Below are 27,674 nucleotides of genomic sequence, written 5' to 3' on the forward strand. Positions count from 1 at the left end.
CCCCTTGCAGATCTAAGATCTCTGGACCAGAAGTTCAAGGTGAAGTTACAAGCTTCTGCACCATCAAGACCTCGAGTCTGGGGTTCTTGCAGATTGTGATGATGTGGTCTCAGACTATCCCCCCAGCCCCTTCCCAGCTGCACAGTGGCTAAGAGCCCGTACTTGGGAGTCAGACAGACCAGGTTTAAAGGCCCTTCCTCGTTCAGTGACCATGGACACACCCCCTCTCTTCGAGTCTCAGCGTCCTCATCAATAAGACCGGGCTGATATTACCACCTCCTTCCTAAGGTTACTGTGAAATGAAATGATGATGTGAATGGTACCTGGCACACAGCAGGTGCTCAGCAAATGTTTGTGTAGAGAAAGCAGGTGGTGACATGTCTGTGAGAGCCAGCAGCCTCACTGTTCGGTGGAGGAGAGAAAGCCAGGCTGAATATCCAGATTCGGAACCAAAGGAAAGAGCTATGTTTTCCAGGAAACCCACGGGGCTCGAAAGTGAGCCCGGATGGGGTCTGGAAGCCGAGGAAGGCTGGGAGCCAGCCAGCGGTCGCTCCCAGGCTTCTCCACCCAGACCAGATGCCGCCTAGGGCCGGATGAGGAGACCATGGCTCCTGCCATGCCCGCCCCCTCTCAGCTCCGTTTCCCTTCCCGGTATACCCACATCCTCCACCAGAGCCTCTGAAAAGCATTTCTCAGCTTGAGTGTAGTCCCTCAGTTAAAACAAGCTTTGTCCCACCTCTGTCGACCCGGGGAGTTAAGGATAACAAGGAGCTGGCCCAGGCTATGTGGCCCATTCTCCAATCTCCCATTTCCAACCTGGGACCTAGAGACACTGAAGATGAAGGGAAATGACCCATATGAAGGACGTAGCCAAACACCCAGCCCCCCGTAGGGTCTCAAATGATGTTTGATTCCCCCTAATGCCCATTTAACAGATGAGAACACTGAGATTCAAACAAGTTTCATGGTCTTTCCCAAAGTTACCTGGAAAGTGAGCAATTGTTGTTCCGTCGCTCAGTCATGTCTGACTCTTTGCGACTCCATGGACTGCAGCATGCCAGGCTTCCCTGTGTTTACCATCTCTTGCAGCTTGCTCAAACTCATGTCCACTGAGTCAATGATTCCGTACGACCATCTCGTCCTCTGTCGCCCCCTTCTCCTCCTGCCCTCAGTCCTTCCCCGCATCAGGGTCTTTTCTAACGAGTCAACTCTTCGCATCAGGTGGCCAAAGTTTGGGAGCTTCAGCTTCAGCGTGGTATAATCAGGATCTCCAGGCTGGACTTCAGGATTCTCTTCTCCTGGTTGTCCCTGGAATCGTGTTCTGTATCACTTAGAACCAGGTTTCGACTCCAGCTCCAACACTTAGAGCCTGTGTAACCTCTCTGAGTCTCAGGCCCTCATCCACAGCCTCTTTCTCTGGGAGTTGTGAGGATTCGATAAAACCAGACTGGTGAAATGCTTGGCATCCTGCCTGCCCTGATCATGGCTGCCAACACTATTCATGTTAGTAGTTATTAATTTTATGGGAAAGAGGATTCACCTCGCAGTGATGAAATTGGAAAACACATTCCCACTCTCTCAGTGGGGTCCATTATTTTAGAGTCCGAGGGGAATTTGGCAGGGTGTGGCCTTCTCTGGAACTCTGGAGGCAGGATCAGAGGTCAGGGAAAGTTTCAGCCACTCAGTCCTATCTGACTCTTTGCAACCTCATGGACTGTAGCCTGCCAGGCTCCTCTGCCCATGGGGATTCTCCAGGCAAGAATACTGGAGTGGGTTCCCATGCCCTCCTCCAGGGGATCTTCCCAACCCAGGGATCGAACCCAGGTCTCCTGCCTTGCAGGCAGATTCTTTGCCATCTGAGCCACTAGGGATGTCAGGAAATGTTGGGTTAAACTAGAGGTGCCGAGAGGCTGCAGCATCCGATCCTGGACCCTCTCCCGGCCTGCTCCCATATCCCATCTGCTTGTCCCTGAACAGCCCTGAGGCCCCGGCACATCTGGCCATCAGCGGCCCCTCCCGGGCTCCTTGCTGGCTGCCCAAAGGCCCCATTTGCTCCAGGCCATCTTGTTCCGGAGACTTCCTGCCTCTGGCCTGGAATGTTCTCCTCCACTGGCCCTGTCACAGAAGGAAGTGTGCGCAGCATGGGCCCAGGGGCTTCAGGAGTGCGGTTTGGCACCTTTGTCTGGGAGAGGTCAGAAAACAGAAGCCCGATTGGAGAGGGAGGAAGGGGGAGGGAAGGCAGGGCGGGGTCCCTTCCAGACAGGCTGACTCAAACCCTCCGGGAGGCTGAGAAACTTCCGACAAGATGGCCTTGATGTTGGGCTAACGGAAAGCTTGGAAGGCCAAGGATTCTTCCCTCAAGTTCTCTGATCCTCCTTTCTTCCTTCCTCCATCCTTTCAAGAATTATTTATTAAATGCCTATTGTGTCCCGGGCCCAGGGGCTACATCAGGGAACAAAACAGACACGCTGCTTCCCTGGAGGGGCTGGCATTCTCGAAGGTGTGGATCGTAATAAAGGAGACAAGAAGTCTGGAGTCAGACTGCCTGGGTTTGAATCCCTGCCCTGACACTCACCAGCTGTGCGACTGTGGGCAAGTCACCACACCTCTCTGTGCCTCGGTTTCCTCATCTGAAAAATGGGGGTGATAGCTCTTCCCTCCCAGGGTTGCTCCAGGGATTAAATGAGTTTACGCTGGGCATGTTCAGAAGCTGGTCTGGTTTGTTGGAAGCACTATGTAAATGCTGGGAAAATGAAATGAATATAACAGGTGGTGACATACGCTGTGAACTAAAATATAAAGAGGAGTGGGGCATAGAGATGAGGGCGGATGCTACTTCAGGCAGAGTGTTCAGAGAAGGGCTCTGATAGAGATTACCTTTGAGCAGACTTGAAAACAGGGAGAGGAAGATATATCACTGTCTGATGGGAGAGCTCTTCAGACAGTGGGAAGGGCCAGTGCAAAGGCCCTGAGGCAGAAGCAGGTTTCACAGGTTCAGAAAAGAGCATGGCTCCATTCATTCAAGCATCCATTCAAAAGGCAGCTTGTGAATATACCTTCTAAGAGCCACACACCTTATTGGAAGCTGTGGGAGTCTATGCTCCACAGTAGGGGAGGTGGGTGCAGGAACACGGCACAGTGAGTGCTCTGAGATATCACCTAAAATCCAGCCTTGCAGCTAACTAGCCCTCCTGGGCCTACATCACAGACCGGATGGGGTTCTTGGCAACTTCCCTATAGTTTCCTTGACTCTGGGGCAATGAATCAGCTGCAGTTCACCACAGAGCCTGCCCAGGCTCTATTGTTGAAACAAGAGCAATCTGGTGGGAGAAAGATGAACCAAGTCATTCTCACTTTCAGCTTTCATGGGACAGCGTGGATTCTTTGTAGAAGCGGAGAATGTTCTGAAGTTAGTCAATCATGCCTCCTGCCTGACCCTGTTGCTGACTGAGTCTGTGGCCCTGGCTCTGCACAAAGCAAAGGGAAGGTGACCAGAGAAAGCAGGGGAGGCTTCTTGGAGGAGGTAACATTTTAGTTGAGACTTGGAGGGTATGAGCCTTTTCTTAATGGAGTGGTGGGGAGACAAGGCACCTTTGCAGAGGAAACTGCAAAGGTACAGCTGGGTAATGTGAGATTAGAGAGTGGGGGCGGGGGGGGGGGGGCAGGTATTTTGCAGGGAGGGCAGGAGATATGGCTGAGAAAAGAAGAGGGGTCAGATTATAAGACCTCCTGCAAGTCACCAAATTTATCCCGTGGGTAATAGGGGGTATGGGTGGATTTTAAGCAGAAAGGTGTCCATTTTTCTAAAACGACCCCAGCTCTAACCCACGTGACTGATATGGGGACTGCCTTGGAAGAGGAGAGACGAGGCAAGAGGCTAGCAAAGGGCCTGATGAGCTGACTGAAAATCCTCCAGCTCCAGGTCTACCCAGAAGCAGCAGTCTTTGGAGACTCCAGAAATCAAGGGCCCCCCTCACAGAGTCGGGGAGTATGGCAATCTCCCCATTTTCTTGAGGAATTCTTCCTCAGCTCACATGGGCACATTTGCCTCAAAAGCTGTTTCCATGGCAACCGCCAATGCTCCAAGAAAAATCTTGGAATAGCAGAGAAGTGGGGACAGGATACACTGAGATGAGTCTTCACAGGAAAAGCCAGGTCACACTGGCCAGTCGCAGGGGCTGAGACTCAACCCCTGCCCCCAGAATCCCTAATGCCATGGATGAAATCTGGTCACCATGACAACACTGATTCCCCATCCTTGGGCAATGCCAAGGAGCAATCAGAGCATACAAGGTATGTTCATGCTGGGATGCCAGTGGGAGGCAGTAAGTCCAGGAGCATGGGTGTAGATGAAAGAGCAGACTCTGGGGTCTGATTTTTGGATTCAGAAAGGCATCCTCCACCCAAAACTGGTGTCTAGTAAACCCTGCTGCTGGGCCTTGAAGTCCATCACTGGAGTTCTATTTTTAACTCCCCCACAATTAACTACAGTAAAAGTAATAATGGCCTGGGGGCTGACACCCCTCCCCTCCCACCCACCCCCCACCACCTACCTGTCATTCACTGGCTCAGGTTGGTTCAGGGCTGGGTTGTGGGTGTGGAGAGAGGCAGGGAGAGAATGGTTTATGCTAAATGACAGGTTAATGGGACCTCCCAAGGATACAACTTGACCCCCCTCCCCATCTTCCACTCCAGCAAACCTGAGGAATACACTGAGTGCACAGCTTAGAGCTCAAACTGACACAACCTCCCATCCTGTCCCTGTCTTGCTGTGTGATTTTAGGCAAGTATTTTCCCTGTCTGGTCAGGCCAAACAACCAGCCCATCAAACTCAAGCTCTCACGGAGGCCGAATGGTGGAGGGGCTGAGTGCCCAGCTCAGGAGTCATGTTGCCTGGATTTAATCTTAGCTGGGGACCAGGGGAGAATCATTTACTTGCCTTGTGCCTTGGTTTCCCCATCTGCAAAGTGGGAGAAAATGAAGTGACTTCTCTTGCACTGCAGTATTCTGGGATTAAATAACTAGACTTATGGAGAGTGCTTACATAGATCCTGGCTCTTGTTATCTCACTCCTGATGAAAACAAGGCCACAAGCGTGTACACGGGAGGCACGTGTGTGTGTGATCCTGAGGTTCCCCGGCTCTGGGCAGGGGAGGTCAAGGGGAAAGGGCAGCCCAGATCGGGAGGCCAGGTGGAGATAAGCGGCCGAGAGAGGAAGGGAGGGTCCCTGGGTGTGAGCACTGGACTCTGTTCCCTTTGGGCAGCCAGAGGGAGGTCGGTGACCTGCACGCACCCACGCAGGACGGGGCTGCAGGGTTCATGGGAAGCTGAGAGGGGCCGAACTCAGCACCCACATCCTTCCAAGACAACTTCTCTCTGTGCCCCAGGAGCCCAGTGCCCCAAGCGTGGTGTTCAAGGCCTCCAGGCCTTTGCTCTTGTGAGTCCCTCTGCTGGGGGTGCCCTTCTCCTTTCCTCTCACTCCTCCCAGCCTCAGTACCCCCTCTACACAAAGGCAGGCAGAGCAGCCAGCAAAGAAGTGAGAAGACAGGGAATGATGGTGCTGATACGCACCCGGCGCGCCTGGCTGGACACTCGCCTTCCTTATCTCCCCATCCTCATCCCCACCCAGGTGGGAATGCTTATCATCCTCACTCAGCAGGTGCTGAAACTCAGGCTCTGAAAGGAACCAGATCAGGGTCACCAGGCAGCCCAGGTGGAGGCAGGACTTGAACTTGGATCTGTGGGCCTGCAAAGCCCATGCTCCAGGGCACTCCAGCTGCAACCCACACAGCTGTTTAAGATGTTCCCCTGTCCTTATCACAGCGCTTCCAAGCCCCCTGCGTGGGCTGCCAGGCCTGCAAGGCTGTGACAAGTATCCTGCATCCATTCCTCTCTTGGGTCTTTCTGACATCCTTGGGTGACGTCCTGGGGAGGGAGGAGCCAAAACCACCCTGAGGCTGGGGTAGGGGGTGGTGATAACATTAACCCTTACTTGTCAGGCACCAACTGCATACCCAGTATCTCTACTCAGAGCAAATCTTCAAGGTGGGCATCTTTGTTCCCGTTTGGCAGATGTGGAAACTGAGGCACAGAAAGGAATGCCCAAGATCTCACACTTAGGAAGAGGCAGAGGTGAGATCTGATCCTGGGCTGTTCTGATGCCCACATCTTCAATCACTGTGACTCTGTGACCGCCCTTGGTGGCTGGGGGCTCCGCTGTGTGCAAGGCTCTTTGTTCATGCACCTACTGACTCCCTCTGCCCCATGCACAGGGCAGGCAGGGCAGCAGTGTCTCACATATCCACAACCCCGCCTGAAAGAGCCCTCAGGCACCCTTCACAGCCACGTCTAGTCAAATGCAGTTGCCACCCACCATGCTCCAGGGCAGGTAGGGGGCTGCAGAAGCCTGTCCAGCAGGGAGGACCACTGCGAGACCCTGGAGCCCCAAGCCGCCCAGGCTGCCAGCACCCGATGCAGGGCCCCTGGGGCACTCAGGCAGGCTCTGGCCCCTTGGAATAGCCTGGCTCCAGCCCAGCCAGCTGACGGAAGGGCTGGTCTTGGTGAAGTAGTTAACATACACGGTCCCACCCTGTTCCCAGGCTCGAGGAGGGGGTGGGGAGGGAAGGGGAGGAGGAAGGACAGGCTGCCCCCAACCCTGACCCCGTCGCTGTGCCGTCACCTCTTCCCAAGGAGAAACTCAACCCTAACCCAGAAAGGGTGTCCCTGGGAATATTGCTTCCCACCCTCAACGGGAAAAGACAGACAGCTGAAGTCCAGAGGAAATTCCAGAATCCTATAAGCCATTGCTGGAGAGGCTAGAGCATCAAGGGGTGCCACCCCCACGTTACAGACAAAGGAGAGCATCCTGGAGCCAAGGAGAGCTTAAGCCTTACACAGCTGCAGCAAAGTGTACCAGGGCCAACTGGGCCCCTGAGATCTTGGGTCATGACTCAGTTTGTTCATCTGCGGAGTGGGCCAATGCAAAGTTTTCATGGGATCACACATACAGGGTGTATAGGTTGACCAGTCATCCCAGTTTGAGGGTGTCCTGAGAAATGGGACTTGTGGTGCTAAAACCAGAACATTCCAGGCAAATCAGGACGAGTAGGGGGCCCTACCTATATAAAAATCCTGGCTCCAACAAACAAACCCCGTGTCTGTAATGTTTAAAGAAAGTGACTACTTCTGGAGCCAGATAACATTGCATTTGTATTCTGGCTCTGCCATCATTAAAAAAAGAAAAGAAAACAAACTTTGTTTTAGGTTTTCGTTCGATTAAATTTCACAGATCTTTGCCAGGCACCATGCTAGGTGTGGGGATGCTATAGAGAGAAGCGTGGGCGAAAACTGGTGCCTGCTGGAGCTTAGAAAGATGCCAAACATCATCACACAGGCAGCGGGAAGCGGAACCCTCTTGGTAAGTCAGTTGGTTTCTGAGACTTGCTTTTACCTTGAAATGGGGGACCCTCCAACTTAAGACCTCCCCTCGGGAGTCACTTGGCCCTTGAGTTCATCGCTCAGAACCAAATCAACAGGAAAAAAAAAATCTCTCCCTGGGTTCTGCTACTTTCCAGAGAAGGTCTCCTCTCTCTCTCCTCCCAAACCTCCACAATAGAACTTCTAGAAAAACCCACCAAGTCATTAGAAAGTTCTTCCTTTTTTTTTTACTAAACTGAACTCCAGCAACCTACCACATTCCCCTCAAGCCTGGTTCAGCCCCCTAGAGTCACACAGGATAAGCCGCCACCTCCTTTCCCTGGCCGTGGCCACTTCCTCACTGTAACCTTGACCAGCACTTCCTCTGGACCGTTCTTAACCCCTTACCTGCTGACCCCGACCGACAGGAATGGCTGTTTCCCCCGGGGCCAGAGAAGGGGGGGTGCTCCACAGGCTGCTTTGACTTGCAGGCTTTTTTTTTTTTTTTTTTTCAAATTATGTGTTTGCTTGTGTCCCGGCTTATGTACTTGATCCAGAAGGGCTGGGGGTCAGAGGTGAAGCTCCACAGAGGCTCACGTATCCAAGGGAACGTGAATTAAGAGTGAGAGGGAAAGGAGGAAGGGAAATGTGGGTGGAGACAGAGAACGGAGCCAGGGCTGAGGGGAAAAATGCAGACGATAAGTAATGTCCTAAATACTTAGTCTGGGTGGGCCACACAGCAGGCGCACCAGATTCCTAGCCTGGAAAAGCAAAATCAGTTACAGGAGTCACGTGCCCCTTGGCTTAAAACAAACCCATGCTGGGGGAAAGTGAAACCTTCGGGGACCAGGAGCAGAAGGAACTTTGTCCAGGGGACGCGGCAGGATGCATACAGGTCAGCATCCTTGGTGACGAGCTGATGGTGGATGCAGCTTTGAGGTTCCGGCTGCCTGAAGCTTCCAAACCAGCTGCCTGAATGCAGCGGCCCTTCCTGTAGGCTGGCAGCTCTGTCCCCAAAGGCCGTTAGCAGGAGCTGCTTTCCCCAGACGTGCCAAGAAAGCAGTGATTATTTGCTTTCGTCTAGACACCCAGGGTTATGCACTGCCGGCCTCATGTGAAGAAATTTCTAGAATGTCTGGGAAAGGGCCTGAACTATGGGGCCCTCGAGGCATTCTCCCCGATGCCATTTCTCTGATGTTTTGATACTCTTAGCACGGCAGTGTGAGTTGCTCAGTCGTGTCCGACTCTTTGCAACCCCATGGACTGTAGCCCTCCAGGTTCCTCTGTACATGGGATTCTCCAGGCAAGAATACTGGAGTGGGTTGCCATTCCCTTCTCCAGGGGATCTTCCTGACCCAGGGATCGAACCCCAGTCTCCCTCACTGCAGGCAGATCCTTTACCATCTGAACCACCAGGGAAGCCCAGCAGGACATTATTTTCTATGACAAAGACTAAACCCAACCATGCTCTTCACCAGTCGGGAACAGGCCTGGGACGTCATGGCATGCACTGCCCCGGGCTTGCCTGTCTGTTACCCTGATCTGTAGAAAGAGGATTCTGGCAAGGACACCCGCAACCCCTAAGAGCACAGCTTTTCAGTCATTACTTTCTGCAGAGGAACTCTGTGTCCATTGGCTATCAGCCCACGAGGACACATTTCCCTTCTGCCAACACTTCATCGAGGGGTCAGGCATTCAAGGAGTCTCTTGGAATGAGATGGCCAGTGCACTGTGAGACATTGGCGGGACCACCCAAGGCCACCAGAGACCACCAGGAGCATGTCTTAGCCACTAGGATGCTGTGATGCTAGAAAGAGGAGTGGATCCTACATAAGCCTCGAACAGGACCCTCTAGGGCTACATTCAAGTGGACCACAACGAACCTTCTCCTTGCGACATCGAGGAAGCTGGAGTCAGGTAGAGGAGCTAATGTACAATATTATAAGAAATCCACAGACATTAGTGTTTATAATCCTACTTCATAACAGCACTTGCTATTAGCCTAATGGGCATCCCTGCACAATTCTAATTTGGCTTTTCTAATAGAAATTTTTGACTAGGCAATGTGACTCCATCTAATTGATGACATTCAAAATTATCTAAAATTATAAAAAGATAAGAATGCAAATCCTCATTCCTTACCTACCACCATCCACCCAGTCCCCACAGCACCCAAATCCTATTATTAGTGTCTTATGTTTCCTTTCAGAGTGTGTGTGTGCATGTTAATTGCTCAGTCGTGTCCAACTCTTTGAGACCCCATAGACTATAGCCTGCCAGGCTTCTCTGTCCATGGGATTCTCCAGGCAAGAATATTGAAATGGGTTGCCATTCCCTTCCCAGTGGATCTTCCCGACCCAGGGATTGAACCTTGTTCTCCTGCATTGCAGGCAGATTCTTTACCATCTGAGCCCATTCAGAGTATCTTTAAACAAAAACAAACATATATCCTGAGTGCTTCCCTGTTTTGCACTAAAGTTGGTCTGTTACACACTACTTGTCATCTCGTCCTTTTTACCCAGCAATGTACCTTGGAGATGATTTTCTATCAATATGTAAAAAGTACCCACCCTTTTTCATGGCTGCATAGTATTTCATTATTGGATTTGCCATCATTTACTTAACCAGTCTCCTAAGGATGAGCACTTGGCTTGTTTCCAGTTTTTTAACATTAGAGTTCACCATCATGTATGTGTTCCTCCTGTCCTGTCCTGAAGTCGCTCAGTCGTGTCCGACTCTTCTCAACCCCGTGGACTGTAGCCTACCAGGCTCCTCCCTCCATGGGATTCTCCAGGCAAGAGTACTGGAGTGGGTTGCCATTTCCTTCTCCAGGGGATCTTCCCAACCCAGGGATCGAACCCAGGTATCCTGCATTCTATGCAGATGCTTTAACCTCTGAGCCACCAGGGAAGCCCCAAGATTTAATAATTATAAGAAATCATTGTGTGTGTGTGCATATGTCATTCCTCACTTATTCTTCGTAGTGTCTGGGGTTCTGAAATCCTTTTATGATGAGCAAGCAAGTTTTAAGCCCTCACTTTTCACTGGCTGTTCTGTGCTTTAATCTATTTAAAAAAAAAAATGATTCAGAGCCATGTAGACTGGAATCAGAAAAGAATTCTGCGGTGTATGAAACAGTCTCCAGAGTGAGGGAGACAGATTTAGCCCCGAGGGTCCCTCAACAACACTGAAGGGTAGAGCCAGACCCTGCAGTTTCTCAGAGAAGAAGGCACTTAGGCTGGAGGAATCAGGCTACAGACAACAGGGTCATGATGGACCAGCCAGATTTCCAGTGTTGACCCCGAGCTCAGAGACTGGTGCCTGAACCCACGGGATGCCATTTCCTGGAGCTAGTTTGGCAACCTTGACAGCCCCCAGCAGCTGCCAACTTGAAGGTGTTTGCAGGTTGCATTCTGTTTTAAAATAAAGCCAGGATCACACGCCTGGGGTGTGGAGAAACCTCTCCCCTCCGTGAATTGGCCCTTGCCTTCCCAGCCTCTCAGGAAAGGATCCAAAGTAATTTTCCACCGATTTCTCATGAAGAACAAATCTTGGCGGGCAACAGGGTGCCCACCCCACGCCCAGGCACTCCTCATCTCTCTCTCTGTAGCATTCACATCTTCCCAACTTGGGGCGGGCCCCAGGGGCTGACAGAGGAGGCTTTGTCTCCCTCCTCCCTTTTCCTCACCCTCCTGCCAAGAACCCTGGCAATGACTTACTGGTGTAGGTTTCCAAGAGCCCCCGCACTTTGAAGCCACAAGTGGGGACCCTTGAAACTGCCGTGATGCTGAGTCATGGGAACAACCACCGTCAGCCCTCAGGATCCTTCCCATCCCTCACTTTGCTCCAGCCTCCCAAGAGCCCTGATACTACCCTCACCTCACAACTGCAGAAACTGAAGCTCAGAGGGGTCAAGAAACTTGCCCAAGGTCACACAGCTAAAAAAGAGAGCCAGAACTTGATCCCAAAGCCATGGTCAATAAGTGGTAGTGAAGTGGGCAGGTTCTAGAGCCAGACCATCCCAGCTCAAATCCCAGTTCTGCCACTTACGACCTGTGAGGCGTCTTTGTCACTTAAATTCTCTGTGCCTCAGTTTCTAGATCTGTAAAATGGGACAGAAATAGTACATACTCCTCAAAGTTGGTATTAAAGCTAAATAAGAGAAGGAATATAAAGCACCCAGAACAAGGCCTGGTCCACGTTAAGTTCTCAGTAAACTACCCATCACTATTTCTACTATTATGGTTGTCAAGTGTGATTACAGTTCTTACGATGGAATAGCTTGCCCCAGGCGTGAATGTGGTCCACTCATCAGAGACTGTGACTCTACAAAACCTCCTCTCGGAGCTTCTTTCACACCGATGACAGATTACAGATTTCTCATTTATACATTCAGGAAACCTTAATGCGCACATACTATCTGCCAGGTACCAGGCAAGCAGAGAGGAAGCAACTCCCCCTTCTAAGAAACCCAAAGCCAGATGCCTCTTCCCTCTGCTCTTCTTCCCATGGCCAGAGTCACAGCTCCTTACTTCACTTGGCCTTCCTCTCCCCACCTCCCACCTTCCAAGGAAATGAATCAACAACTTGACATGAGCCCACCCCTCAGGTGGGGCCACACACACACCAGCTTCACTGACCATCCTGCTCCTCACCCCTCCCCTCCAGCCAGGACACCTTCCTTGCTGCAAAGCATTCATTCATTCAACCATTGTACAACAGGAATAGAAGCGGGGCCCGGAAGCTCTATCTTAGTCATATTCAAAGAAATAAGCTGATAGACATAAGCACTTACAATTAATTCAAAATTTTACTGCCATCTCTCAAAGAACCACAAAGAATATTATAATAGGTGTTGATGGTGTAAGCCCAGATCACATTTACAGGCGAGAGGCGGGCACCCAGCTCACAGCTGCAGACTGCTAAATATCACAGCTCACAGCTGTCCCCTTCCCCCAAGAAATGCCCCCAACCAAGCAGTGAGCTGCTCCTCCCTCACTTCCGTGAGGGACAATTCAGGGTCCAGGGTTCCCTGTTGGGATCAGGCTGAGGCTGGTCTCCACTTGAGACCAGATTCTTGCTAAGCTTCTCCCCTTGACAGACCTTTGAATCCAAAAGCAAGGATATGCCTCGCCAAGCTCACTCATCGGGATAAATAATACTTCCGTGGCAATATTTAAAAATCAAAACTAATACGTAACCTGCTTGATGAGCAAAATGTCAGAATGTGCAGTCACGATGAGCACCAACCGGAACAGGCGTGACCCTGCCTCCCTATGCTCCCCCAGGTCCCAGCCCTGCCTGAGACACGCCCTGGCCGCCTCCCATTCACCGAACCCTCGCCTCGGGCTCTGCTTCTGGGGCTACTCCACCCAAGATAGACATCTAAACCAACAAGGACCTGCTGGAGAGCAGAGGGAACTCTGCTCAATATTACGGAGCAGCCAGGACAGGAGGGGAGTTCGGGTGAGAAGGGGATACTTGTGTAAGTGTGGCTGAGTCCCTTGGCTACTGACCTGAAACTAACGTGACATCGTTTGTTAATCGGCTATACTCCAATACAAAAAAAAAAAAATTTAAATAAAAGATACCTAGCTCAAAAGCCAAGTCTCTGTCTTTTATTTGTTCTCTCCTGTGTTTCCCCTACTTCAAAAGAGGCTCTGGAGAGCCCCTCAACTCCTCCGCACTCAGCCCCGCTCGCTCCCAGCTGGATCAGGCTCCTGGCCCCGCCTCTGGGTTCTGCTTTTCCTCCCTGCCTTGTGTCTCCTGGTCCATGACCAGCATCTCCCCCGTCACCTTCTCTTCCCTGGTTCTCTCTCTCCTCGCCTGCTGCCCAGACTCTGAGTCACGAATGAGCCCTCACATGGCAACCGTCGTATCCTGTCGCCCTCATCCGGCACCCACGGCATGCCAGGTACCTCCTTCCCTCTGCAGTCCAGCCCTGCTGGCAGCCGGAGCCTTCACCTCCACGCGCAGCTTCTCCGTCCCTTCTGGGCATCCTCACCTCAGCCTCACCTTGAAGGAACCCAAGAGACCTTCTCAGCTCAAGCGAACTCCAAACTGTGGGATCTCGCGACCCAGTTACATTTCCCACACGCTTCCAAGACTGTCCCGGAGCTGCCAGTTTTTCATGTTGCCCAGCAAGGGCACAGCAAACTGAAAACTGTCCTTAACCATCCTCACCATTCCAGGAAACAAACGGTGCCTAAGACCGATAAAAATCGATGGGACGGGGCCTCTCCTTTATAAGACGTAAACACTTTATGAGAAAAACTCACTCTGTCGTCTGTTTTTTCATTTCTCTGCAGGCTGGTTTGAAAAACAGGGCCAGATAACAGGTTCCAGTAGGCTGGGGTTGTCAATGCCATCATTTGACACTCAAGGAAGCTGAGACCTGCATCACAGCTCTGTGTTCTCGGCCCAAACCTTCAATCTCCCCCAGAGGGAAACCAAGAAGAGATAAGAGGTCTGTGTTCCAGGCTCAACTCTGCTCCTAAATTTCAGAGAATCTGCACAATTCTCTTCCCCTCTCTGAGCCACGAGCCCACAAATCTTCCAAAGGACCCTGAGCTGGAAGGTGCCCTCTGGCCCAGCATTGAGGAGGCAGGGCTCAGACACTGCCGGGCCAACCTCAGGAGCCAGCATGGCTGGAGAAATGGACTGGACACCAGGCCTCTTCCTCTGACGTCACATTTGGGCCTCAGTTTCCTCTTCTGGGACTGCAAGCGCTGCGGTTAAAGCCCTCTGGGTCCAAACTCTGGCTCTGCCCTTACCAGCTGTGTGACCTTGGGCAAGTCACTTAACCTCTCTGTGCCTTTACTTCCTCACCTACACAGTGGAAAGGCAAAGGAAGTCTATGAGGGCACCCCTCAGACCTGACGACCCAGGCATTCCCTACCCTGGGTCTCTCTGGATGAGCCATAGCGATGGGGCTTCTCTGTGGGGCTGGACCAAAGATTTCCAAGGGACACAATTCTGGTCTTTAAATGGCCAGGAATATTATGGTGCTGAACACAAAATTCCCATGCTTTTTTTTTAAAACAGTGTGAAGTGAGTGAAGTCGCTTAGTCATGTCTGACTCTTTGCAACCCCATGGACTGTAGCCTGTCAGGCTCCTCTGTCCATGGGATTTTCCCAGGCAAGAATACAGGTGTGGGTTGCCATTTCATTCTCCAGGGGATCTTCCCGACCCAGGAATCGGACCTGGGTCTCCTACACTGCAAGCAGATTCTTTACCACCTGAGCTACTAAGGAAGTCCCTTTAACAGGGTATGGCCTCAAAATAATTTTGTGTGTTTTAAAAACAAGGCACACGACCTCAGAATAACTCTAGTGAGGATTGGTTTTCCCTAAGGGAAAGAGGGGGCTTCAAGTGAAGGTCCCCAAAGTATCCGGGAGTGGCCCGCTGCTCACGGGGCTCCTGTGTTCATTCCCTGCAGACGGTTAATAAGGAGCCATGGCATGCTGGGTGCAGGGTGGGCGCCCGGGGTATGTTTCTTGGTCAGCTGGGGCACGCTTCCTCTGACTGCAGCCAACTCCCAGAGTGGAGAACCACCCAGGATGCAGCCAGCATCTGGCCTTGAGGACCCTTTTGCCAGGGACGGGGAAGTGCTTGGTTTTGCCCAAAGATCCATCCACTCAAGTTCTGGGAGATGTCGGCTAGCTCAGAGCCCGGGCCGCTGAAGAAAGGAGAAAGGAAAAAGGCAGGGATGAGGCAGCCTGCCTTCAGCTTGGCTCATGAGCTTCCAAACCGCCTAAGGAACCTGAGTGTCTGGGGGTGCCCCCAACCTTTCCCTGTGACATCCGAGGGGAGAAACCAGCCGGTCACCACCACCTCCACACCCACCCCAGGGGACAAGGATGACGCCCAGAGAGGCCTTTCAGGTGCTCCCAGAACTGCTCGCTGCCCCGGGGGCCAGGGCCACCTCTGAGGTCACCCCCATGTCCATGCAAACACCAGGGATGGAGCTGGCAGAGCCCCAGTTCTCCAGAACACGGCTCTCAGCAAGGCGCAGCAACCTGCCAAAGCCCCGCAGCAAGAAAGCAGAAAGGGGCTGAACCTGTCGCTGAATTTGCCCTGGGGCCACAGATAGCTAGTGACCAAGTCGCAAATGCCACGCATGTACCGAACTCTGGGCCCCAAGCTAAGCGTGTCCCTCACATGTCCAACTTCTCCAACCCCAGGTTCTTTCCTTTAAACAACCAGTGGCAGCCAGTACCAAAATAATAAAAATTAAAAATTAAAATATTCCCTCCCCTAGATCCATGTTTCTGCAAAATGTTACTCGTTCAGTTGTGTCCGACTCTGTGCGACCTCGTGGACTGTGGCCCGCCAGGCTCCTCTGTCCATGGGGATTCTCCAGGCAAGAATACTGGACTGGGTTGCCATTCCCTCCTCCAACGGATCTTCCCAACCCAGGGATCGAACCCAGGTTGCTTGCATCTCCTGCATCGGCAGGCAGATCCTTTATTCCCAGCACCACTTGGGAAGCCCATGTTCCCCCAACTCTCGCCTTACAGGGCCCGCAAGGTAGCATTACCCCCACTTCACAGATGAGGAAACCGAGGCTGAAGAGCTAGGAAGATGAGAAATTTGCAGCCAAGCGGTTGGATTCCAGAAGTCCTGACCACCACACCATCCTGCCTCTCCGAAGACACCTGGACGAGACGGGCTTCTCCCCCTGGTCTCCCAGCACCGGTTCCAACACACGCACAGGGAAGGAAGGCTCCCTGAGTCAGAGGACAGTTTTACCAGTTCAGCAGAAGGGGACGGGACCCCAGGCTCCTCATCCACGTCACAGGACGCAGCCTTGACCACGCTTTAACCACAGCAGCCCGCAGGCTCTGACAGAAAGCCGCAGGCCAGCAGGCAGGCAGGCAGTGTAGACGAGGGGTTGCCAAGATTGCAACACTTACCCCCATGGCCTCCCAGGCTCAGTTTCTCGGCTCTGCTGATATGCATCTTTGTCACATTTAAAAAAATAAAAGTCACTGCAATTCTACAAGAAAAGGGAGGAACAGAGAGGTCCCAGTGGAGGAGTGAGGAAGTTGTAACACAGACGTTCATGGAACTAACTCAGACTCTGCCTGTCCTAGGGTCCTTGAAGCCAGGGAGGCTGCCCCTTACTAACCCCCTGGAGCATCCCTGAGCAGTCTCCCCTCCCCTTCACCTGTGCGCAGAGCCTGGGGGTCCACCATGGAGGATGCTCCATGCTGGCTGGAGGCACCAGGCTCACCAACCCCTCTCCTGCGAGCTGTCGTCAGCTGCTGACGCCTCAGGTGAAGGAGTTGATCCCTTTGGTTTTCAGTGGAATGTCTAGATGAGAACAGGCTTCTGAGGAATGGCTCATGAGATTCATTCATGTTTTGATCGAGCTATGGAAGACATGTGCCTGCTAAGTTGCTTCAGTGGTGTCCGACTCTGCGACCCCATGGACTGTAGCCCACCAGGCTCCTCTGTACATGAGGATTCTCCAGGCAAGAATATTGGAGTGGGTTGCCATGATCTTCCCAACCCAGGGATCAAACCCAAGTCTCCTGCGGCTCCTGCACTGAAGGCAGATTCTCTACCGCTGAGCCACTGGGGAAGATACGTGAGCTAACCCTAATTGGTGTAGGGAGAGTGTGACATCAGTGGAAAGAACTGGAAATCACAGAGGAGGAGGGCAGGTGGGCTCTGGACAGAAGACCAGGAGGTTAGGAACAGCTCTTGTGGTGTCCAGGCCAATGTAGGGTGAGGCATCGGCAGCCTGACTCCCTTTGTTATGAGCTGTGTGGCCTTAGGAAGCCAATTAACCTCTCTGATCTCAGTCTCTAACTGAGCCTCATCCCTTACAGGGGAAAAAAATAAAAAAACACAGCTGCTAACAGACTGGGGATTGGAGCAGAAGAGGATGATTAAAGAAGTCAATCTCATTTCAGAAAGTATTTATGGAGGACCCGCCAGGCACCCCATCTTTAGGGCCCAGAAGTCTTCGCAGGGACCCATTAAGTGCGGGGCCCACTGCTAAGCCCTTTACATGGATTGTCTCCTTTTGTTCTCACCCCCATGACTCAGGGAAGAACCTGCCATCAGTCTTGTTTACAGGTGAGAGACAGGAGCCGACCCGAGGTCACCCAGCTGGTCCTTAAAGGACTCAGCATTCGAACCCAGGTCTGCCTAATGCCAAACTGAATCGATACTCTGTGAGCCCCATGGAAGGACAAAAGGCCAGGGCCGCTGAGGGTTGCACTGGCTTTTTCTGCAACCAGTGTACCCTCAGTGGCACTAAAGAATCCGCCTGCAATTCGGGAGACCTGGGTTCGATCCCCGGGTTGGGAAGATCCCCTGGAGAAGGGAACAGCTACCCACTCCGGTATTCTTGCCCAGAGAATCCCACAGATAGAGGAGCCTGCTGGGCTACAGTCCATGGGGTCACAAAGAGTCGGACATGACTGAGCGACTTTCACTTTCACTGAGGGTTGGGAGGTGTTCCCAAAGCAGAGAGGGCGGCTGTGAATTAGGGGATGGAAGGGTAGGGGGGCAGTGAGCACCCACAGTCCCTCTGAGCCTCAGTTTCCTCGGCTGTAAAATGGGGCCCTTTGCCCCATCTCCAACTTTTGTGATGAGTCTGCGTGATACCAAGAGAGGAATGACTGGTCCCCAAAGAGGATCTTGGCAGCAGGAAGTAGGACTGGGCAAAAGTCCAGCTAAGCCTTGGTGAGTGAAAACTACCAATCCCCCAGGCAGTGGAAACAACTTCTGGGGGGCTTCCCTGGTGGCTCAGTGGTAAAGAATCTGACTACCAGTGCAGGAGACAGAGGTTCGATCCCTGGTCCAGGAAGATCTCACATGCCGAGGAATAACTAGACCCATGCATGCACCACAACTGCTGAGCCCGTGTGCCGTGACTACAGAAGCCCTAGCACCTAAAGCCGCCACAATGAGAAGCCTGCACACCACAATTAGAGAGCAACCCCCACCCACCACGACCAGAGGAAAGCCTGCAGCAATGAAGACCCAGCAGAGCCGAAGATAATAAACTTGCTTTTAAAAAGCTCTGAGAAGGAGGAACTTTGGGGTGCTGCTGGCTTCCCAGCCCCCCGGGAAATGTGAGCTGCCAGAATGGGGAGAGGCCGAGAATATGGAGCAGACAGGATGCACGGAGCAGAGGCCAGCCCAGAGACAGGGAGGAGACCCCAGGCCCCAGGCTGATGGATCCCAGGCCCACCAGGAATTAGTGATAGGGAGATAAAGGGCATCCCCCAGTCAGGCTCCGGGAAGCTGCCCTGCCCTTCCCCAGAACCCTGCTTCTGATTTCCCTTCATGCCTGGGATTTTTCACAGGAGATGAGGAAACACAGATAAAGAAAGGCCCGTGTAAGCCGGCCAGGCCCCACTGCCCCCCAGGAAAGGAGGGATGGTGATCTGAGGTCTCCTCCCAGATCCTGCTGTGTTTTCAGGCCACACCAGCAAGTGGGGGAAGGGAAGCCGGGGTTAGGCTCTGACCCTGGCACCCTCCATCCCTGGCATTTCTAGCCTCTCCTGGCTCAGGACTTCTGGTTCCCACAGCTCTCCCCTCCCCCGACATCTGAGCCAGGCCCCTCATGTTCAGGCCATATTTGGTTTTCAGCCCCAACTCTGTGCCACTCAGCATCTCATGCAAACCATCCAATGCTCCCCCCAACCATGAGGAAGGTCCTTTTTTCACCCCCAATTTACAATGGTGGAAACTGAGGCTCAGAGAAGTTAAATGTCCTTTCTGAGGTCTCACAGCCAGCGAGGGCAGGAGCAGGTTTCAGGACAGGTCCATGAGCCAGCAGAGTCCTGCTTTTACCCTGGGTAGCCACTCTTTTCTCAATCAAGGGACGTCCTTTTTCTTCTTGGCCCAAATCCCTGACCGTTGAAGAGGCCCCCAGTGAGTCGCATCTGTCATAAAAGAGACTGAAAATTGCCCATGCTCCCAGAAGACCTGCTCTTGACGTCAGTCAGCTCTACCCCTGGCAATGGGGACGCAGCAGACCCTTCAATGCTCAGCCTGGTTCATCTGGCACCAGCGGGTGGTGGCCCTCTCCCCAAGGAAACACATCCCATGCCAGCCACAGCTGTCGTCCTAAATCAGCTCTCTTTCACCCTGAAGGAAGCCCCTTGTTTGTCCCAAGCTCGATGCCTACAGCTATCACCAAGTCCTGGGCATCCTAGGGGAGGAGACCCAACATCCAGTCCAGAAAGCCACCAATGCAGAGAAATATTCTCCCCTCTGAACTGGTTTCTGGGCCAGACGATCCAGGAGATAAATCCACAAACCAACATACCCTTTTGCCAAGTTGGAATTTCAAACTCAATTATCTTGGGATCGTCTGGAATCTTCGATGGTCCAAATGTTTGAGTTTAAGTGCCGAGTTTGGGGAGGGCAAGGTCAGGGGACAATAAGATGCTGTTCCGGTGAAATGGAGGATACTGGACCACCCAGAAAGTTGGGTGGGACCTTTGAGGCCCTCCAGAACATCCAGACTGCCTCTGGTCGCTCCCTGCTTCCACCCGCCACACCAGATACCCCACACACATCAAACCTCCAAACCTCTGCTCATGCCGCTCTCCCAGCCAGAAATATCTTTCATTTCTGGCCAATTTTTCCTCCAGGCACTCAAGGCCAACTCATCCTTGGAACCAGATCAAATATATGCTCCCATCACCAGACACTATTTCCTGATTTCCCCAATCAAAGCTACGCCCTCTTTGCTCCTGTGAGAGTTCGCACACTGAATGCACCAGGCGGGCACTGACGGGAGTGACTTTAGCAATAAGCTCTAGGTTGCAAAGCTGTGGGTGAAACTCTTTTGAGACTTCTGAGCTCCAGAAAGCTGAGATCATAAATGTATATTGTTTTAAGCCACAAAGTCTGCAGTGGTTGTTATAGCAGCAGCAGCCTCATACACTGACTATCTGAGCTCCTCATTCATTCCACATCCAGGAAATCATAGATTCTGACAAACGTTCGAACAAAATCCACTAACAAGGGATGGGCATGTTTTGAATGTCCCCTGTCCCTAAACACCACCCCAGATCACTAACTTAGCATGGCAGATGTTCTCTCAACAACTCGAATGGGGAGTTCTCTGGTGGTCCAGTGGTTAAGACTTTGCTTTCTAATGCAGGGTCTGCATGTTTGCTCCCTGACCAGGAAACTAAGGTCTCACCTGCCTTGGAGTCAAAAGACCCAAACTGTAAAGCAGAAGCAATATTGTCACAAATTCCATACAGACTTTAAAAATGGTCCACATCAAAAAAATCATTTTAAAAAATTCTGAGACAAAAGGAAACTGAGACTCAGAGAGGTCGTGTGACTTGCCCCAGCTCACGGAGGTAACTGGTTCCCAGGAGCAGAACCCGGGTCTACCTGGCTGCACCCCACCAGCCCTCAAGTCTCTCTGACCCATGACCCCCAGAAGGAAAAACTGAGTGTGCTCGCTGCTGTTTCTTGCACCAATCACCCTACGCCCCCACCTCCTTGCACAAGAGCTGCCCTCAGCGGGATTCCAGGGCTAAGATCAGAGGATCCGAGACATGCACCCCAAGAAAAGCGGAACCGATTCTGACAGTGTGCCTGAAGAGCAGCTGACCCCCCCTGCTGACTCAGCTGCTGACACTTCCAAGGTTGCCAGAGAGTCTATGGTGGGTGGAGCACTCCCCTTCCCACCCACCAGAGCCCACAGGGCAAGGCACGAAACCTGGAGCCTAGCCAAAATGACCTTTCCTGCCCTGACAACCTGGGATCACAAGGCACAATATGCCCACATCAACCTTGACATTCAAAGGCGAATACCAATACCCACTTCCCCAAGAATAAAAATAGAAGTGCCTTCATCGAGCTGGCCATGCGCTTTGTGCTCCTGTCTGAAAGTGTGTCAGTCGCTCAGTCATGTTCGACTCTTTGGGACCCCATAGATTGTTGCCCACCAAGCTCCCCTGTGCATGGGATTCTCCAGGCAAGAATACTGGAATGGGTAGCCATTTCCTTCTCCAGGGGATCTTCCCAACCTAGGCATCGAACCCAGGTCTCCTGCATTGCAGGCAGATTCTTTACCATCTGAGCCACCAGGGAAGTTCACCAGGAAGTACTCCTGTATATGTGTATGTCTTTAACCCCCAGCAGCCCTGAGAGTATCCCCCCGCCTTAGAGAAAAGGGCACAGAGGAGGCAGGAGGTGAAAAGGCAAAAACAGATCTGAATTCTAGAGCCTGAGGCTACAGAGTCTGTGCCAACCTGACTGCAGCAACAGAATTAACAAGGCCTCTGGCTTCCACCCAGCGGGGCAAGAAATGCTACTCTCTCTCTATCATGCTTGTGCCAACGCGGCAAAAATAGAGAGGTTCCAAAAGAGGAGTAAATTAACATGTCTCCTCATTTTGCCTGAAAAACGCCACGTCCTGGGACTCAGAAGCAGCACAAAGTGACTGCCAGCCTGCACCCCAGGCCTGAGACCTCAGCCAGGGCCACAGAGGGAATCCTGGCCTGGGGGCCAGATCAACACCAGGTCCCTAATCTCACCAAGGGACCTTGGGGATGTCACTCAGCCAATCAGGGCCTCACTTTCCTCAGATCTAGTATGGGGGCAAACATAACTACGACCCCCGACCCCTCCAAAGTCCCACAAAAGCAGGAAGTGCGTTGGGGAGTGCCAGATACAGAGCAGGAGCTCATAAATGTTGCCTGAGTGACTGAAGAAAAGTCTGTGACCGGCTTGCCTTCCCTCCCCCAAGACCTTCAGAACAGGGACTAAACCTGACCCATCTTGAGTTCTCGCACAGGTGCAGCTTTTGCTCCCCGTGGGTTTTCAGTTCAGTTCCGTTCAGTACAGTTGCTCAGTCGTGTCTGACTCTGCGACCCCCTGGACTGCAGCACACCAGGCTTCCCTGTCCATCACCAACTCCTGCAGTTTATTCACAGGAAATCATCCACAAGCACCTACTATGTGCCAGGCCAAGGCCTCAGTGACATCTAGCACCCACGGACGGCCTCAGGCTGCGTGCTCATGTGCCGCCCCTTCTCTTTTTTCTGGCTGGTGACTGTAGTACTTAGTCGTGCTGGGCTTCCTTGGCCCAAGACACCCACCCAGCTGCCTTCTAATAAGCAAGTTTGGCCCATTCTGGGGATTTGGACCACGATTCCTGCACTTCCACTTTCTTATACCCCACCCTGGGGAAATACAGCCCGAGGAAAACTCTGACCCTTAACGCACACACGCACTCACACACACTCAGCCTTGTACACATGCACTCCGGTGTGCAGTGGGATCCTAGGACAGGAGTGAGATTTTCTGAGTTCAAATCTCAGTTCTTTTGCGTCTGAGCTGTGTGACCCTGGGCAAGTCCCTTTACCTCCTGAGCCTCACTTTCTTCATGTGAAAAAAAAAAATTGCTGTGACTTCCCTGGCGGTCGGGTGGTTAAGACTCTGTACTTTACTGTTGGGGGCATAAGCTCGATCCCTGGTCAGGGAACTAAGATCCCCAAAGCCATGCAGTGTGGCCAAAAAAAAATTTTTTAATAAAAATATAAAAACATAAACACAAGTGACACACACAAAAATAAGTAAAAATAAATAAATGGGAATGCTAATCATGAAGCTTCTCCATGAGGGTTGTAGAGAGATTTAATGGGATTGTGGATACAAAATCCTTTGGTTCAGTAAAAGTGCTTAGCTCAATAACATTGTTATTTTTGTTTCCTTTTTCCAGGAGTGAAAGAGAATGGCAGTTGCCCATGTTCCAGGAAAGTCCATGTTTAGGGGCCTGGAATGTGGACATTTACTCGGTGTATTTGATAGGGATTATCTTGAGGATAGGAAAGTATTTGTGGGCCCAACATCACTGCGTTAACTCTAAGATCAACTAACAAAAATTCAGAATTTAGAACCAGAGACTGGAAGGGACCCAAGAGGTCACCGTATTTGTGGGGGAGACAGTGAGCCATCCACAGAAACTCGTTCTCCCTTCCACAGTACACAGCTATAGGTGGGAAAGAACCAGCTTAGCCACGAGCTATATCTCACAGCCTCCTTTGCAACTAGATTGGTTCCACGACCAGTTCCTGTGTGTGGCAGGAAACAGTTAAGAAGCAAACATCCCTCCCCCATGCACTCTTTCCTCGGGGATGATGTCTAAGGGATAGCAGCCAGGTGCGATGGCACGCTGAATCACTGTGGAAGAGGCCCAGGCTCCATTCACAAATGCCTGACTTATAACACACGTCTGTTTGCTTTGAGCCATTGTACACATTGGGTCTATTTGTTACTGCAACTGCGACCCTGACTAATACAACATTCAACCTCCTTATTTTCAAATAAGATGCTTAGGGCCAGAGAATGGGCGTACCTTGCCTAAGGTCACATAGCAAATTCAACAGTGGTTAAAAACATTGGTGTCTTTAACAATCTGGAGTAGATTTTCTAGTTTTCAGTCTGCCCCCCAGAGCCATGAAGGTTCCTAAAGGCCCTTCAGCAGTGACAGTGAGGTTCAATGAGCTGCCGTCTGGAGTCCTCCACTAGAATAACATCACTTTTATCTATCTTTAAAGTGCACTTCTCCATGTATTTTCATCAGAGGAAAGCAGTCTGTGGCTTAAAATAATGTCAAAGCCCACAGGCTGGATGACTGCTAATGTGATCTGACTTTCTGTGGTATGAAACTGAGTTTCGCTTCTTCTCCACCATTGCCTCCTGGCTTTAACTGCTGACATAGGAAATGTAGACTCGCAGAAGTGCATAGATACTTGCTTAGGAACGAAAAAAAGAAGCTCAGTGTGCAGCAAAGAACCCAGAAACCTGGGCAAAGGGGATGTTCAAGGATTCCAGCTCAGTGGTTCTCAAGATTGTCAGGGGTGCTGGTTCAAAATGCAGACTCCCAACTCAAAAAAACTGATGCTCATGGTCCCAGGATGGCCCTTTGAGAAGTCCTGAGTCTAATTCAACTCACTCTAAATTGACAGCAAGAACCACAGGGAAGATTGATCTTGAAGAGGAGGTCGGGGGTGGCAAAAAGGAAGCTGGGAGCCAGGCACTTGAACAGAGAGAGAAGACAGACCTGAGACTTGGCCACTTGTCCTCTGGCCTCTCTGAACTACATAGGTCCGAGTGATCAGACTAACATCAAGTAGCAGGTACTTGAGTATAATGATGTGCTATTTGCCTGTAATTTTGCCAAACGCTGGTCCAAATGGCTCACCTACTTAAAACACGCTCATCTGAAAGCAGAGGGGGGACTGGAACTTTCAGTAGATAGCACTGGCAAAGGATCCATATCCTTCATATACAAAGAACTCGTAAACATCAATGAGAAAAAAGACAAACATGCCAGCAAGAGGAAAAAAAAAAAAATGGGGATGGACTTGAACAGGATAGTCACAAAAGTGAATAACAGGATTGTAGAGGATACTCAGCATGAATGAACAAATGAAAACTCAAGCAGCCAGATGCTATTCTCACCTTTCCCATCAGGGAAATTTTAGGAGACAGTGACAACCAGTGTAGATGAGGCTGTGAGAATATCACACCCCAATATTATGCCAGGTCAACCTTCTAGGGCAATGTGGCTAAAAGCCTCGAAGGCCTTAAAAACACACAATTTCACCTTGGGAAAGCTGTCCACAGGACACACAGGCAAAGATGATGTACTAGGAGCAGCCACTGCAGCTCTGTTTATAATAATGAAAAAAAAAAAAAGGAAGCAACCACGTGGAGGGATGATTAATAAATCCCAAGCCAGCTTCTCCATGCAGCCTTTAAAATGCATATTGGACGAACATAGATAATACGGATGAAGGTTCATGATCTGTGCTTAAGGACAAGGGAGGGTACCAAACATGGGCTTCCCTGACGGCGCAGACCGTAAAGAATCTGCCTGTAATGCAGGAGACCCAAGTTTGATCCCGGGGTTGGGAAGACCCCCTGGAGAAAGGAACGGCTACCCACTCCAGTATTCTTGCCTGGAGAATTCCTTGGACAGAGGAGACTGGGGGGCTACGGTCCATGGGATCGCAAAGAGTAGGACTGGGCGACTAACACTTTCACTACAGGGTACCACACAAGATGTCAGAAAAGGGGGTGTATGTCCACATCTAGATGCTCCCATGTGGCTGCTACATTGTAGGCACTCCACAAACATCACAGGTTGGTCAGGGAGTCAGTGAGTGATACAGAGAGGCACCTGAAGGCTCACCTCTGGGTTAAGAACCCCTCTTTCTTCTCTGTAGCTGAGAGGTAGGACAATCCAGCAGCTAAGAATGTGGGTTATACAGACTTTCAGCTCCGCACCCCGCTACCTGCCTGCACAGCGTTGAGCTCCCCCAATCTGAGTCTCAGTTTCTTCACCTGTAAGATGTGGACAATGAAAGTGCCTCCTTTGTAGGTTTGTCATGAGCATTAACAGAAGAGAAACACAGAGTTCGCTGCTTTTTATAACTATGGTGACCTCGCTGGGTTTTTCCAATTGGCATGCATTACTTTGGAAATCTGAAAATCATAATAGAGCTATTTCCATTTTGACAAAAATTACATTTTACCAAGAGCCAAAGAACTTCTCTATTACTGTTTCCCACGCCCCCCACCCCTGCAACCCGACCCCTCTGGGCAATCAATGTCAGAGCCCAGCTAGATACCTTTGTGGCTGGTCTCACCCAAGTCTTCCCGGGGTCCTGTGACTTCAGGTCACTCGAGGTTGTGCAGGAGACGCGTGTTCCCCAACTTCTTTCTCGAAGTCACACCGTTCTTTGGGGCCATTCGCCCAAGAAAGCAGTTCACCCCCTCATTCATGGGCCCCCCAGAGACCCCAGAGCACGGCACCCCCAGAACATCCTCATCCCCCGGAGGCTCCCAGGGAGACCCCCGGTCTGTCCTGCCCTCTTTGCTCACTGGGGGCTGAATGGGACAGGGCTCTGCCAGAGAAACAGCTGGAGGGAGGAGAGAGGGAGGGGCAGGAAGCGGGGCTGACCAAGGGCGGGGGAGGCCAGCTGCGCGGAGTGGGGGCCTTCTGGGGAGGCTGCCGGTGGCGGGCGGGCGGCGGCTGGTGGCGAGGTCTGCCCGGGACGACCCGCCCCTCTGGGAGCTGGGAGCGCTGCCCACCGTCTGAGCACAAACCAGGAGCACATGCAGGCCCCGGGGCAGCTGTGGGAAGCGCGTCTGCTCCCAGCAAGAGCCTCCGGAGTTCCAGACAGACTACGCAGGAGCGTGGCTGCCTGACGTCCCGCTGCCCGTCACCCCCACCCCAGGCCTTTGTGCATGCGGTTCCTTCCACCTGGATGCCCTTCCTGCTTCCTGCCCCTATCCGTGGCCTCACGACCTTGTGTTTCCTTTTTTTTTTTTTTTTTTCTGGTAAATTAAAATAGCAATGAGGTTTTTTGCAGCATCTAATGAACAAAAATGTAAATGTCCTGTAATATTGGATTTTAGCAAATGTTGTTGTCGTGGTTGACTTGCTAAGTTGGGTCTGACTGTTTGCAACCCCATGGACTGTAGCTCACCAGGCTCCTCTGTCCTTGGAGTTTTCTAGGTGAGAATATGGGAGTGGGTTGCCATTTCCTCCTCCAGCGGATCTTCCTGACCCAGGGATCAAACCAGCATCTCCTGCCTCAGTAGGCGGATTCTTTACCACTAAGCCACCAGGGGAAGTCCTTTAGTAAATGTTCAGTTCAGTTCAGTCGCTCACTCCTGTCCAACTCTTTGTGACCCATGAATTGCAGCACGCCAGGCCTCCCTGTCCATCACCAACTTTCAGAGTTCACCCAAACTCATGTCCATGGAGTCAGTGATGCCATCCAACCATCTCATCCTCTGTCGTCCCCTCCTCCTCCTGCCCTCAATCCCTCCCAGCATCAGAGTCTTTTCTAATGAATCAACTCTTCGCATCAGGTGGCCAAAATATTGGAGTTTCAGCTTCAGCATCAGTCCTTCCAAAGAACACCCAGGACTCATCTCCTTTAGGATGGACTGGTTGGATCTCCGTCCAAGGGACTCTCAAGAGTCTTCTCCAACACCACAGTTCAAAAGCATCAATTCTTTGGCGCTCAGCTTTCTTCACAGTCCAACTCTCACATCCATACATGACCACTGGAAGAACCATAGCCTTGACTAAATGGACCTTTGTTGGCAAAGTAATGTCTCTGCTTTTGAATATGCTATCTAGGTTGGTCATAACTTCCCTTCCAAGGAGTAAGCGTCTTTTAATGTCATGGCTGCAATCACCATCTGCAGTGATTTTGGAGCCCAAAAAAGTAAAGTCTGACAC

The 27,674-nt window shown here is 51.6% G+C and overlaps 1 protein-coding gene across 3 annotated transcripts in view; it reads right to left on the minus strand.

Moving 5' to 3' along the window:
* Positions 1 to 26,421, minus strand: part of CMKLR1 (chemerin chemokine-like receptor 1) — a 42,081-nt gene extending 15,660 nt beyond the window's left edge. Inside the window, exons 1-2 of one of the 3 annotated variants that reach the window (XM_027566477.1) lie at positions 26,050 to 26,408; positions 25,611 to 25,762 (exon numbers count right to left, since the gene is read on the minus strand). The gene's annotated coding sequence lies outside the window, so the exon portion shown is untranslated. Of the gene's footprint in view, positions 1 to 25,610; positions 25,763 to 26,049 lie in introns of all 3 variants that reach the window. The other 2 variants (XM_027566482.1, XM_027566476.1) reach the window with 2 other exon arrangements.
* Between the last annotated feature and the right edge of the window lie 1,253 nt (positions 26,422 to 27,674).

The sequence above is a fragment of the Bos indicus x Bos taurus genome, chromosome 17, assembly GCF_003369695.1.
Source record: "Bos indicus x Bos taurus breed Angus x Brahman F1 hybrid chromosome 17, Bos_hybrid_MaternalHap_v2.0, whole genome shotgun sequence".
In the NCBI taxonomy this organism is placed as follows: Eukaryota; Metazoa; Chordata; class Mammalia; order Artiodactyla; family Bovidae; genus Bos; species Bos indicus x Bos taurus.